The sequence below is a fragment of the Carassius auratus genome, chromosome 4 (assembly GCF_003368295.1).
Source record: "Carassius auratus strain Wakin chromosome 4, ASM336829v1, whole genome shotgun sequence".
In the NCBI taxonomy this organism is placed as follows: domain Eukaryota; kingdom Metazoa; phylum Chordata; class Actinopteri; order Cypriniformes; family Cyprinidae; genus Carassius; species Carassius auratus.
The window spans coordinates 26,087,171-26,098,025 of NC_039246.1; the positions used below are offsets into that span (position 1 = coordinate 26,087,171).

A 10,855-nucleotide genomic window follows, 5' to 3' on the forward strand; every position below is an offset into this window, starting at 1 on the left:
CTCAACACGTTTGGTCCATTATTCAGCCCATTTACTGTCATACTATATTTGTAAGGATGTTTTTAAAAGTAATGCTCTTTTTTGAGAGCAGACGGACATCTGTGTTTCAGTAATGCATCGTCGTGTGATGTGTGTGTGTGTGTGTGTGTGTTTGCAGGTGTTGATGGAGACCCTCTCTGCTCTGGGCGCTCAGTGCAGGTGGGCCGCCTGTAATATCTACTCACTCAAACGAGGTAGCAGCCGCTCTGGCCGAAGGAGGTAAATATTTTTCTTTTCTTATTCATTTTCCTTTGTTCTCTCATATTTTTCTGTCCTGGATGACTCCTGTGTGTCGTCTCTGGCAGGTTTCTCAGTGTTTGCCTGGAAGGGCGAATCGGAGGATGATTTCTGGGTGGTGTATCGATCGCTGTGTTAACGTGGAAGGCTGGCAGCCCAACATGGTAGCCGGACTGTTTCATCTAGAAAAGTGAAAAATTATGACAGTTCGGATTTCTCAACAGCTTATGTCTTGTAGATTTTAGATGATGGAGGAGATTTGACTCACTGGATCTATAAGAAATATCCCAACATGTTCAAAAAGATCAAAGGCATCGTAGAGGAGAGCGTGACTGGAGTTCACAGGTGATTACGGTCGTTTGTGATAGATATGAGTTTGTTAAATGCATTAAAGTAGTGTTTCGATTTTGGTATTTGCTGTGGGTTAAGTGTAATTGGACACTCAATGTGGCGACTGCAATTGTTTTTCCTATCAAGAAGGGAATTTCCATCTAGTGGTAAGAAGTGGAACTGGCAAATGGGTAGAAATAGAATAAGTAATAAGAAATATTGTCATAGCTATAAACATTATATATAATTATGTATGCATGCATGTATAACATGTATGATAATTAAGGACCACATCAACATATTTTAAGGATTTCTAAAGGATCATGTGACAGTGAAGACTGGAATAACAATGCTAAAATTTCAATTTCGCATTACATAAAATGCACTTTAATCAAATAGAAATCAGTTATTTTAAATTATAAATAAGCATTTACAATATTACTATTTTTACTGTGTATTTTTATTAAAACATTGCAGCCTTGGTTTAATTTTGTTTGTCTTGAGAAAAAAAAAACATAATATAATCTTTATTATTCCAAACATTTGATCTGTAGTGTATTTATGTGATTAGTGATTATAAACATTAATCATTCAGAATTAGTATTTTTATGTGTTTGTTTTTTTTTTTTTTTGCTAAACATCTCTTATATTTAATTTTCTAGGCTTTACCAGCTGTCAAAGGCTGGTAAGTTGTGTGTTCCCGCAATGAATGTTAACGATTCAGTGACCAAGCAGAGTTTGACAACCTCTACTGCTGCCGGGAGTCCATCTTGGATGGGTATGTCTTAATATAGTTTCCCAATCAATGTGTTTAACACAATATGTGTGTAAATTACATGTACTTTTCAGCTCGACAGGAATTGTGTGGTTAATATTGGCCTGTGGTTTTACCGAGCATGTTTGTGTTTTTGTGTTCAAGTCTAAAGAGGACCACAGATGTGATGTTTGGAGGGAAGCAGGTGGTGGTGGTTGTGGAGTATGAGATGGTGAGATCGTTAATCATAACTTAGAGTTACTATTTCTTCAGAATGTTCTTGGCTTTATGTAAAGGTAGATCTTTTTTTAAATTCTTTTTTTTGATGGACTGCTATCTGAATAATCCAGTCTTGTGAAATATAAAAAATTTGAAATAATTTCCTTTGTGTCGGATCAGCTATTTTACATTTTAGAATATTCATTTAATCTGTCTATCACTTTAGCTGACACACCTCCACTGCCCAGCTGCATTACTGCATTAGTGAACAGATACTAGATCTGGCCACTAGAGGACAGAAACCCCAGGAAATACCTCCACATGTATTTCATTTGTTTTCTGCTAACAGAGTCTAACACCCATGTTTTTTCAGGATTAACAAAAGGATCTTGATCTTGCCCTGTTTGTGTCAATCACATAGGAATTGTGCTACAAACAGTATATTTTTTTTACAGTCAGGTACATTTAAGTTTTTTGTTCTGTCATTACTGTAAATCCTGTTGTGTGTAATTAGGTTGGAAAAGGCTGCAGTGCTGCTCTCAAAGCGATGGGCTCCATCGTCTACGTCACTGAGATCGACCCCATCTGTGCCCTACAGGCCTGGTGAGTCACAGCCGCTTTCACTGATTCAGCGTTTTCCTCAACAGCAGAGCGATGCTGTTAAATTACACTTAATGTCATTCTAATGTGTTAATACATAGTGAACCAGCATTTGAGCGGTGAATGAATCTCCACGACTGTGTATTCAGCATTTTTGCACACCTGATTCAAATTCTCATAGTACTTTCCTAACTCTTGTAAATGTTATGCTAGGTTCTCATTCAGAATTTAGTCTCTTGACACATAGTTTTTACTCATATTTTTCACACACAGCAATGGATGGCTTCAGGCTGGTAAAACTGAACGAAGTCATCCGACAAGTCGACATTGTCATCACCTGCACAGGTATTTTGGAATCCGTTTTTTGATTTTGTAGTAAATTTTAGAAGTTTATTATTCTGATTCAAGCGAAGAAAAATTACAACCCCCCCCCCCCCAAATAAAAAAAAATGGTTGTCTACTTTTTGCATCCTTTTTGAAACTTGAAAGCTTTATTATTATTATATTATTTTTACGTTTTTAAAAATATTTATAATATTATTTTTTAAGGCTTTTAGTCGAACATTAATAATAATTATTATTATTTTATTTACATATTTGTATTTTATATTTCAAGTAATAATTATATTAAAATATATATTTGTAATGTTTTTAAAATTAATTATTTAACATTGTTTTTAAATGAGGCTATGAAGGATTTTAGTCACTATTATATCATCATTATTATTATGTATTTTAATTAATAATTTTAAATAATGATTATTTTTGCATTTTTGAAAGTGAGTCTTTAACATTGTTTTGAAATTAGGTTATCATGAATAATTAACAGACTGTTTAACAGACACTACACTGCTGCAGAATCATACACTGTTATCTAGCTGAGCAGAGTTTGTTGTCTGTATAACTGCATTCTGACTCTCACTGCACTATCCAGATGCACTTGTCATTAGCACAGTGATTCTAGTATACCTAAAGTTAATTACATCTGAGACTTCAAGTAATTATGCCTGAGCTGCAGACAGTCTTGAATTTCAGTTAAATGTTGTTAGACAACTTCTGATTATGGACCAATTTCTAGCCGTTCCTGTAAGATATAGTATGAACAGGACAATTCAAGAATCAAACCTGAATTACAGTTCAGTCTGCAGGCAGCAGAGTTGCTCGTGGATGGAATTACTTTTGGTAGTAATTGCTTTTTGACGTTTTGGATTCATTTAGAGGTTCTGTGGGGAAAGACAGGTGGAGAACGAGTGGCTCTTTTGAGTCATTTTAGATCAATTTCTTTCCCGAAGCTCCTTTCAATCAACTAAACAAGAAGCCTTCAGGGTTTTCTCGTCAGCATTCATCTCAGTCTTGTTTGTGTGTGGTGTCTGTAGGCAATAAAAAACGTGGTAGTACGAGAGTACATGGATCGCATGAAGAACGGCTGTATTGTCTGCAACATGGGCCACTTCCAACACTGAGATCGATGTGGTGAGGAGGCTGCTCTAACCCTTAGTTTATTGTCACTTATGTATTTAAAGAAGTGTCTGAAGGTTGACAGTCATCTTCCACATTTTCAGGCCAGTCTGCCGAACCCCTGAACTGACCTGGGAGCGGGTGAAGGTCACAGGTGGATGCATGTGAATCTGGCCGGATGGAAAGAGAATAGTGCTGCTGGCAAGGTTAGACTATTTAGATTAAAGTCAGTCCTGCCGCTATTTCACTGTTTATTTTTTTTAAATGCTTTAAAATGAATAAACTTAACTGATTCCTATATAGATACATATTGACTGGTTTTGATGGTCATTATTGTTTTTTTATTATTTGTTTTTTTTATTAGATGATGCACATTTTCTTCAGAATGTTTACATTCACTATCAGCCCGACTGTGTTTAAGTGAAAACTTGATTTTGATGCACTTTTATTGTATTAGTCTTTATCAGACTAATGTGTTGAGAACTTTTCGTACCTGCGTCTTATATGCATATTTTGTTGTTAAATTGTAAATTATGCAGGATTGCACATTTTTTTGACAATTTTGATGATTTTGCATTGTGCTAAATTACAAAAAACTGGAGGGGATGTAAAATACATCTTTATAGGTAATGTCTTAATGTTATCACAATCACATTGCAGTGTTTATTAAATTATATATATATATTTTTTTTTTTTATAATTTCAATTTCATTTTAATATTAGTTAAAATTTTGTAGTGGATTTTTGTACATTATTCATTTTTGTTTTATAGCCCTATGGTTATTGATTACATTGTTTTTTTATTGGTTATTTTTTGTACATTAAACCAGAATGAAATGAAGTCTTGGCAACTAACTGAAATAAAAAGCTTTTTTATATATATGTATTTTAGTTAATTCATTTAATTGAAGTTTTCTTTTATTTTAAAACCAGTTGCATTTGATTAAATATCCATATATAAAATGCAAAATAGATTCTTTTATATATAGTGTGGCTAAATATCTGGGAAGTATCTTTCTGTATGCAAGGCAAATGTATTTTTTTTAACCAGTCGTATACATCACAGGCATTATGAAGGAGAAAAAAAGAAGTTAAGATTAAAATGTAACTAAAAACACAGTTTGTTAGAATTGTATGTCCTGTCCAATCCATATACTGTATATATTTCCAGGGTCGCCTCCTAAACCTGAGCTGCTCCACTGTTCCTACCTTTGTGCTGTCCATCACCGCTACTACCCAGGTGAGAAACGAGAGTGAAAGAGTGAAAAATGAACATAAATTACTTTATTAAATGGGGAATGTGCTTAAGTGTGCATGCAAGGAGAATTTGACTTCATAGTCCAGTCAGAGAATTGGTTGCTCAGTCTGTGTGTTGTGTAAGAGTACGAGCCTCAGGTACATAAAGTGTGTGTGTGTGTGTCACAGCCTTGCTGTTGTCATGGTGACTGATTTCTTGCTCCTTTCTCCCAAGGCACTGGCTCTGATAGAGCTGTACAATGCTCCTGAAGGCCGCTACAAACAGGATGTCTACCTGCTGCCTAAAAAAATGGGTATGATGCATCTAAATACATGCATAAAACCTGCCCTGTCTAAATGAAGGGTTATGCATGACCTGGAATGAACTATTTGAGAGCTCTATGCTGCTTATCTTCCATTAAGACAAGCGTCACATGCAATAAACCCAGCATTCAAGTGAAATCCTCAAATGTTGTGTTTATATTATGCTCGTCTAGGGGTGAAATGGTTGTAATTGTTTTAGTCTGCTCCATGCACTGATTTTTTTCAGCTTGTTGAAAGATTCAGTGTTTTCCACAGCACGCATTGTAGACAGTTTAGCCATTTGGTATCCTGCGCAGACCCCGAGGAGCAGGAGACAGCTGAAAATAGGTCACGCTGTCACAAACGGCTGCCACTTCTCCCTCCTCTATCTCATCCTCTCCACCGCTCTGCAGCTTTTCCTTCCAAACATGCAGCTCACGCCTCTCAGACACGAAAAATAAATCAGAGACTGAATCCCAAACGACCTCTTTAAGAAGAGGTGGGGAGATATCATGGGTAATTGATTGTAGTCAGTTAAGATGTGGTCACATTTACCTTCGGTCTGTGACATTTTTGTGGGTGAAAATTGAGTAATTCCAATAGGATTTCATACGATTGGAAATTTGCATGCAAGTTCTCCAGCAAATGTCTCTGATTTCAAGCTGATCATGTGGTGGCTTCTGCCGATGCTGTGAGGAATCATTCTCAAAGTCTTGGAGTTTTGATGCCAGAATAATAGACTTTCATGCTCCGAGAGATAAATCAGTCTGCAGAAAGTCTGTGGCTGAACAGTCTTTTATACAGTTTTTTTTTTTCTATGAGGCGTGTTACATACATTTTGTATATCCTGTCTTTGTTTACCTTTTTTTGGCTATGCCTCCGATCTGTTTCTTGCAAGCTGACAGGAGCTCCCAGTTATGTTACGTTAAAGGAAGATGCTCCGTCATATATTTTTCGTGTCATGTCAAAACAGGATGTGCAGCTTTACCAGAAACTGTATGTCTGCACATTCCATTCTCACCTTCACCCTACAGTATGTTAGCACATGCTGTTCTCATGCAGGATTCTGTACACACAGGCAAATACCTGATTATAATAGTAAAACACCTTACGTAAATGATTATATTCACAATGATTATACTTGAATATTTCATATTTTGAACAATAAAAATCTTCTACAACCAATAGAAACCTGCTGGGTTTAAAAGTGAGTTGTGCTTTATACTCCTCTCTGATATTGCCAAGACAATGCACCTCTTTTTGCCCAAAAAATTTAATTGTGCAATCTTTTTTCGGATTGGAGATGAGTTTCCTTGTTTTCCTGAATCTTTGCATCCGAAGTAATACATTAATATTTAAAGTCTTTTGTTTGCAAAAGATGATTTTTCTTTTTATTATTTCTAAAGTTTGTGAGCCAGTTATGCTTTATCTGTGCACAATTAGATTCTTGACTTTTCAGTTGATTTTTATGAAAATTTTTGATGAAGTGAAGCCAGATAAAATTTAAAAAAAAAGAATCATGTGACAGTGAAGTAATGAAATTCAGCTTTGATCACTGGAATAAATTCCGTTTTAAAAATATTTTTCAATAAAAAATTGCTTTAAAACTATTGAAATAGTTTCAATTTGTAAAAATATTTCACTATTACTGTATTTTTGATCCATTAATTGTAGCCGTATTAACTTGGCACTGAACTGTGGTGTTACATTATAGACAATCAATCAAAATATGACTTTTCTTGATGGACCGTGTTTAAAATGTGCTTAAAAATGGCTAATCTGCTTTTTCTGCAGATGAGTACGTGGCCAGCCTTCATCTCCCTACTTTTGATGCACATTTGACTGAACTGTCTGATGAACAGGCCAAATACCTCGGCCTGAACAAGAACGGACCCTTTAAGCCAAACTACTACAGGTCAGCAGCTGCATGATAAACCTTAATGATTTAAAACCCTCTGTCTGTTTTCATTAAGTTTAATAATTATTTGCAATGTTTCATTTTTAGGTACTAGACCCATTCCCCGGTGGGAAACGAAGACTAAAGAAATTACCAAGACTCCATAATTTCATACAGACTAAGAGCTGTGTGTCACAGCCTGCATTTGGAGGGGAGGGAGAAGCCCTGATCTGATTGGTTGGGTGTGAAGGGCGTGGCTAATTATCGCTACGGCAGTGTTTATTTATTTTATGCTAGAATAACATAGCTAACCTTTTATGAGCTGCTACTGCCAGTGGCGAACCTAGCAACGTTTCCATGGAAATTTCGCCATTTCATCTTTTCTTAGCTTCATATGTTAGTTGTACGTAATCCATTTAGAGATCTTTTATTGTTTAATTAAAGTTCCGGTAAAGATGAAAAAAACTATGTTCAATCATACCTGATGATTTAGTAATGGACATGCCACATTGTCCTGTTCTCTTGTTTTCTACATGTGATTTTTTTTTTTCTTTATATAATATGGGGGGTGGGGCAAAATTACGGTCAGGCGCAGGGTTTCAAATCATTCTTTTTAGTTGATCACACTATTCTGTTGTTTATTTTTTAAAACTTGTATTAATTTTTACAGCAAATTTTAATTTTTTTGCGCTCTCGGTCCTAAATAAAAGCTGTTAAAATTTCACTGGATTGTGAAGATTTGGGGGCGGGGCTTATCCCCTCCATTCAGTCATACTGGAATCTTATTGGCTGGGGCAATAGCTTTTCAAATTTCCCTTTCAGACGCAACATCCTCCCAAAACACTGTTTCCAACAACTCCAGTATTGATGTTTGAGATCGAAATGCTCAATCTATCCACATTATTGCTGAAACTCGTCAGGCTGTGTAATCAAAGGGGGTATATAAAGATATTTATACAATTATTATTATTTTTTTCCTTCTCCTTCTGCCATCAACTTTTGTTTCAATGATCTCATTCTCCTCTGTCATTATAAAAATAAGCAATTTAATGTTATAAGATATTCTAGTGTAATATGAAATTTAATGAAACCCTTGTTTTATATACTGTGAAGTAGAGCCTATTTCAATGAGATACCAAATGTACAGTTAATCCGGTACCGAGTTCCTATCCAGGTCCTCTGCAGATTTAGTCTGGAACACAATGGGAGAGAAATGTGTGTAAACTGAAGCCAAGACCAACTGTGTACTCATTTCAGAGGATAGAAGGTAGTTTTGCTGTTTGCAGGCCTGTAGAGCAAAAGCTATCTTTGTGACTGGGATATTCAAATAAAATAAAATTGGGACCTTTATTTTGCTACACTTCTGGAAATCTTTATGGCAGATATTTATCTTCTCTTTGTCATAAAGGGAATCACCTACCTTGTAGGTTCCCTGTTTAATGTGGTGTCTCTTTCCTTCACTCAGGACGTCTCATGTGGATGTGTGTGTCGTGTAGGTGTCGATTAGTCTGTGGAATGTTTGTAGCGCTAAATACTTTTCTTTGATTGTCCTGCCCAAAGTATACTTCGTTATTTATTTAATCAAAAGTTACGAGTCTACAGTAGTTTGTTGTTGTTCTTCTGTCTCGTCTGTTTATTTTCCAAAATGTGAAACAGTGGCCCGGGCGTTTCCTATGCAAGCCTGTTTCAATCACAAAATAAACCAAATTAATTGCGACTCTTTCTTGCATTTTGGAAGTTTTTTTTTTTATAAAATAATTTTTTCCCGAAATTGCAAGATATAAACACACAACTCATCTTGCAATTCCAAAATTCTGAATTTTGCGTTTGAAATTAATTTTTTGTAATTCTGACTTTAATTCAGAAATTCTTAATTAATTCAGACTTCTTAGAAATGTGAGTTTATATCTTGCAATTATGAGTTGACATCTTTTAATTTTTTTCTCAGAAATATATTTTTACAATTCTGCATTTATATATTGCAATTATGAGTTGACATCTTTTTTTCAGTAATGTGAATTTTTAAAATTTAGCATTTATATCTTGCAATTGTTTTTTTTTTTTACTTTTAACTCTCAATTCTGACATCAGAATTTCGAAACAAACTTGAAATCGTGAACTTTTGTTTTGTCAGGATTGCAGATTTTTTTCATAATTTTCACAGGGGTATATCATTCTTTTATCTCACAATTCGGACTTTTATTTTGTGCATATGGCATATTTATATCTCACAGCTCTGTCTTCAGAATTGTAAAATTAATTCATCTGGCAATTATGACTTTTCTCAGAATTGCAAATGATCTATCTTTAAAAAATAATTCCTACAATGAGTTTACATTAAAAATAATAATAATAATAATAATTTTTTAAAAAATGTTTAGGATTGTGAGATCAGATCAAGTTGTAATGACATTTTATTCTGGGTTTTCATCTTATGTATAAACTAGTAAAAAAAAATCTTGAAGTGCATCTGCGAACTGTGAGTATATTAATTGTGCGGTTAGAAAAATCGGGCTAAATTATTTTATATGCATATGATGACTTTCTCTTGTCACGTGCTTTACACGTACTGAAGTATACTTTGGGCTCTGTGGTCCCTGTTGTATGATAAATTATTACATTACAGGGACCCTTTAAACTCCACGCTGCTTACATCAACTTTAGAAAACCCTGAAGGCGTATAACGGTGTTACCTTTTCTCCCAAACATTTGCTTTTACAAACAGAAGGCAGGTTAAATGATTGTTCCTCTTAAGTTGTTGGTAGGCTTTATGCTCCTCGTGTAGTTTGTGTCCAGAGAGTCTACGTTAAAAATGTAAATGTGTTGTTCCCCCAGATCTCCAATAACCCTCCTGTCATGTTTGCATTTACTACTGTCTTTATCTGCTTCCACACAGTTGGTGTACGTCTTGTTCAAATGTGTTCGACCCGTTGTCTTAATTTGATTCCATTTTTATTTGCAAGGGTACGTGTGTGTGTGTGTGTGTGTGTGTGTATGAAGGGGCTCGTGTGCACAAACAGATGCTTTGCTGCTGCTGTGTGGCAGTAGTCGGTGGTTCCAGGCCTGGGATTTTTCCGGATGCTTTTAGAACCACATGGAGCGAATTGGGATCAACACCAGCACCTGAGAATGAGCGTTGATAAAAAGAAGCTGAAACATCTGTATATTTATTGTTGTAAATCACTACAAATAAGAAAGTGTTTAATGACGAGTTGTCAACAATGTTTTAATATTGCAAGTGATGGTAGATGAGCAATAATCTGTAATCTTGAAGTACAAAAATAAAAATCACAAATTTAAACATTTTTTGCAGGCATTACCAACTGCGCTATAATTTTTCTTTTTTTGCGTCAAATCAGGTTATTTCTGAAGTAGTCTGTCATATGCATGATTGACTTGATTTTTTTTTTTTTTTTTTTTTAAATAGCAGAAGTAATTTACAATAAAGACCACAAATCCCTGTTTTACAGGGATGTTTAAAATGTATGCAAATGCTAAAAGTAGAGTATTTAAGTTTTTATTTTTGTATATTCATATTATGTAGTTTTGTTGTTTTTAATTTTAGTCATTTTTTTATTTAGATATATTAGTACATCAAGTTAAACAAAATGAGAAATGTCTTAAATATTTAAAATGTTTTTTATTTATTTTTATTTTTCATGTAATGACATTTTTGATTGATTTTTATTGTTTTGGTTATAATATCCCTGGCTTGATTAATCATGACGTGATGAAGAGACTGTGACTGAGCGCTCAGCTTCTGCTGGCCTGTCATTTCAGGT

At 34.8% G+C, this 10,855-nt stretch overlaps 1 pseudogene; it reads left to right on the forward strand.

Moving 5' to 3' along the window:
- Positions 1 to 56: 56 nt before the first annotated feature.
- Positions 57 to 8,433, forward strand: LOC113056970 (putative adenosylhomocysteinase 3; annotated as a pseudogene).
- The last annotated feature ends 2,422 nt before the right edge of the window (positions 8,434 to 10,855 follow it).